Source organism: Penaeus japonicus, unplaced genomic scaffold, assembly GCF_977035675.1.
Source record: "Penaeus japonicus unplaced genomic scaffold, GWHDUDI00000001_assembly GWHDUDI00000034, whole genome shotgun sequence".
Classification (NCBI taxonomy): Eukaryota; Metazoa; Arthropoda; class Malacostraca; order Decapoda; family Penaeidae; genus Penaeus; species Penaeus japonicus.
In genome coordinates, this window is record NW_028234436.1 from 13633977 (window position 1) to 13638976 (window position 5000).

Here is a 5000-nt window from a genome sequence, read left to right on the forward strand (position 1 = left end):
ATATGCACACTCACACACACACATCACTTTTGCGTGTTTATGTATTGTATATGGATCTTAGATATAAATATATATATATATATTATTTTTATGTTATATTTGATATATATTATTTATATATATATATATATGCATTATATATATTTGCATATATATAAATATATATAATATATATATATATATTATATTTTATTTATATATATATATTATGTATATTATATATATATATATATATATATATATTTTATATATTATATATATTATATGCAAATATTTATTTATTATATATATTATATAATTTATATATATATATATTATATTGATAGATATTTGCTTATATTATTATATGCATATAGATATATAGATATGCATATATTATATAACTGATATATTTATATATATATTTATATATATTTATTTATATATAGATATATAATATCCATACGTATATATGCATATATATATACGTATATATATATAGAGAGAGAAGATAAAGATAAACATTCCCTCATCATTCTCTTCCTTTCCCCTCCTCTCTCTCTTCATCTTCTTCACCCTCTTCTTCTTCTTCTTCTTCTTCTTCCTCCTCCTCCTCCTCCTCCTCCTCCTCCTTTTACTCCTCTTCCTACTCCTCCGCTCCTCCTCCTCCACCACCACCACCTCCCTCTCCTTCTCCTCCTCCTCCCTCCTCTCTCTCCTCTGAATGTAAACCACAAGATGAAATATTTCATAAAAAAACTTTTTCTGGAAGTTATGAATATGAGAACATTTGTCAGGTATCTGTTATGCATATAGCAGCGGAAGTTGGACCGGTAGTTAATCAAATCAAGACAAAGAAAAGTATATATCTTTATCATGGGCCAGTTATGATTACAGTCAATTGAATTTTGCATAGTTGATTTATGTCTTTTCAGCAGCCGACGGGCCGTTTTTTTTTTCTCTCTCTCTCTCTCTTTCAATCACTAAACACATATATTTGAGTTCTTTCTTTGTAAAAAAAAACAAAAAAAAGAGAAATATTACAGAGAAGAGAGAATATGGTGAAGGAAAGAGAAAAAATACGAAAGAATTGTGTAGCTCTCTCCTCTATCTCTTGTTCTCTGTCTCGGGTCTCTCTTTATCTCTCTGTCTCTGTCTCTCTTTTTATCTCTCGGTCTCTGTCATCTGTCTCTCTTCTCTTTCTCTCTCTCGCACTCTCTCTCTACTATTCTCCTTCTCTCTCTCTGCGCTTTCTCTCTCTCTCTCTCTCTCCTCTCTCTCCTCCTCTCTCTTTCTTCTCTCGCTTCTCCTCTCTCCTCTCTTCTCCTCTCCTCTCGCTCCTCGCTATCTCTCTCTCTCTCTCTCTCCTCTCCTCTTACTCTCTCTCTTCTCTCTCTCTCTCTCTCTCTCTCTCTCTCTCTCTCTCTACTCTCTCTCTAGCTCTCTCTCTCTATATATAATATATATTATAGTATATATAGTATATATATATATAATATAAGGATATATATATGTATATATAAATATATATATAATATTTATATATATATATATATATATATATATATATTTTACGTGGGTGTGTGTGTGTGTGGGTGTGTGTGAGTGTGTTGTATATATATATATTGATATTATATATATATATATATGTATATTATATATATATATATATATATATATATATATATATATATATATATATACATATATATATATATAAATTATATATTTATATATATATATTTATATATATATATATTATATATAATACTATATATATATATATATATGTATATATATATATATATATATTTATATATATATAAATATATTATATATATATATATATATATATATATATTATATTAGTTATGTATATTATTTATATATATTATATATATATATAGAGAGAGAGAGGAGGTGGAGAGTGAGAGACTGAGAGAGAGAGATGGAGAAGAGGAGTGGAGAGAGAGAGGAGAGAGGAGTGAGTACGTGTGAGTTCGCTCCGTACGTTACGAGAGGAGAGAGGAGAGAGAGAGAAATGAGTTGAGAGAGAGAGAGAAGAGAGGTTGTTTTATGAGTATAAATGAATGGAGCATGAATGTAGAGAGAGAGAGAGAGAGAGAGAGAGAGAGAGAAAGAGAGAAATAGATAGAGAAAGAGAGAAATAGATAGATGAATAAATACACAGAGACAAATAGATAGAGAGAGACATGTATATTCGTGGATATGACGTCTAAAAACGAAAGAGGTCATTTTGTAAATAAATGGAGCTTCCTCGACCACTCGCTGTTGGCAATCTAGCGATTAGAGACGATAGCCAACGTACTAGTAGTAGACTGAGTGGATTACGTCATGGCCGAGAGAGCTTCGTAATAGGAAATCCAATTTTATTTTCTGTTCTTAAGGTTTCGTATCTTCTCTTTATTTTTTTCTTCCTTTTTCTACTTCTTATTCTTATTCTTTTTTCTCTTTCTTCTTCTTCTTCTCTTAAATTTCCTTTTCTTTTGTATTTTTTTTCTTTCTTTTTTCTTGTTTCTTCTCATTCTCCTTCTTCTTCCTCCTCTTCCTCTCTTTCTTCTTCTTCTTCTCTTTCTTTCTTTTTCTTCTGTATTTCTTTTTTTCTTTCTTATTTTCCTTTCTCTTTCTTGTTCTTCCTCTTTTTCTTCTTCTTCTTCTTTCTTCTCCTTCCCCTTCTTTTTCTTCTTCTTCCTCCTCTCTAAAGTCTGCTTCTTCTTCACATGTTCTTTTTTCTCTTTCTTCCTCTTCTACTTTTCTTCCTTTTCCCTTCTTCTTCATCTTCCTCATCTTCATCCTCTTCTTCTTCTTCTCCTTCTTTCCCTCCCTCTTCTCCATCTTCTTCTTCTCGTGGTCCTTTTTCTATTTCTTCCTCTTCTACTTTTCCTCCTTTTCCCTTCTTCTTCATCTTCCTCATCTTCATCCTTTTCTTCATCTTCCTCACCTTCATCCTCTTCTTCATCTTCCTCATCTTCATCCTCTTCTTCATCTTCCTCATCTTCATCCTCTTCTTCTTCTTCTCCTTCTTTTCCTCCCTCTTCTTCATCTTCCTCATCTTCATCCTCTTCTTCATCTTCCTCATCTTCATCCTCTTCTTCATCTTCCTCATCTTCATCCTCTTCTTCATCTTCCTCATCTTCATCCTCTTCTTCATCTTCCTCACCTTCATCCTCTTCTTCATCTTCCTCATCTTCATCCTCTTCTTCATCTTCCTCATCTTCATCCTCTTCTTCATCTTCCTCATCTTCATCCTCTTCTTCATCTTCCTCATCTTCATCCTCTTCTTCATCTTCCTCATCTTCATCCTCTTCTTCATCTTCCTCACCTTCATCCTCTTCTTCATCTTCCTCATCTTCATCCTCTTCTTCATCTTCCTCATCTTCATCCTCTTCTTCATCTTCCTCATCTTCATCCTCTTCTTCATCTTCCTCATCTTCATCCTCTTCTTCATCTTCCTCATCTTCATCCTCTTCTTCATCTTCCTCATCTTCATCCTCTTCTTCATCTTCCTCTATGTATCTTCATCCTTCTTTCGTTCTTCTTCATCTTCCTCATCTTCATCCTCTTCTTCATCTTCATAGTGCTCGTTGCATCTTCATCCTCTTCTTCATCTTCCTCATCATCATCCTCTTCTTCATCTTCCTCATCTTCATCCTCTTCTTCATCTTCCTCATCTTCATCCTCTTCTTCATCTTCCTCATCTTCATCCTCTTCTTCATCTTCCTCATCTTCATCCTCTTCTTCATCTTCCTCATCTTCATCCTCTTCTTCTTCTTCTCCTTCTTTTCCTCCCTCTTCTTCATCTGCTATATCTACTTCTCCGTCCAAACAGCCATCAGAACTTTAAGGACACAGCCTTGAGGCCATTAGTTAGAATAGCGTTCATTTGCTTGTCCTTTTAGTGAGAAATTGATGAACGCGAGAAGTGGTAATGCTTTAACAAATAGTACTCTGAACTTGGATGTCGTTTTCTGAACTTGGATGTCGTTGACTGAACGTGGATGTCGTTTTCTGGATATGGATGTCGTTGACTGAACTTGGATGTCGTTTTCTGAACTTGGATGTCATTTTCTGAACATGGATGTCGTTGACTGAACTTGATTGTCGTTTTCTGAACTTGGATGTCGTTTTCTGAACTTGGATGTCGTTTTCTGAATATGGATGTCGTTGACTGAACGTGGATGTCGTTTTCTGGATATGGATGTCGTTGACTGAACTTGGATGTAATTTTCTGAACATGGATGTCGTTTTCTGAACATGGATGTCGTTTTCTGAACATGGATGTCGTTTTCTGAACTTGGATGTCGTTGACTGAACTTGGATGTCGTTTTCTGAACATGGATGTCGTTTTCTGAACATGGATGTCGTTTTCTAAACTTGGATGTCGTTGACTGAACTTGGATGTCGTTTTCTGAACTTGGATGTCGTTTTCTGAACTTGGATGTCGTTTTCTGAACATGGATGTCGTTTTCTGAACATGGATGTCGTTGACTGAACTTGGATGTCGTTTTCTGAACTTGGATGTCGTTGACTGAACTTGGATGTCGTTTTCTGAACATGGATGTCGTTTTCTGAACATGGATGTCGTTTTCTGAACATGGATGTCGTTTTCTGAACTTGGATGTCGTTGACTGAACTTGGATGTCGTTTTCTGAACATGGATGTCGTTGACTGAACTTGGATGTCGTTTTCTGAACATGGATGTCGTTGACTGAACTTGGATGTCGTTTTCTGAACTTGGATGTCGTTTTCTGAACTTGGATGTCGTTTTCTGAACTTGGATGTCGTTTTCTGAACTTGGATGTCGTTTTCTGAACTTGGATGTCGTTGACTGAACTTGGATGTCGTTTTCTGAACATGGATGTCGTTTTCTGAACTTGGATGTCGTTTTCTGAACATGGATGTCGTTGACTGAACTTGGATGTCGTTTTCTGAATATGGATGTCGTTGACTGAACTTGGATGTCGTTGACTGAACTTGGATGTCGTTTTCTGAATATGGAT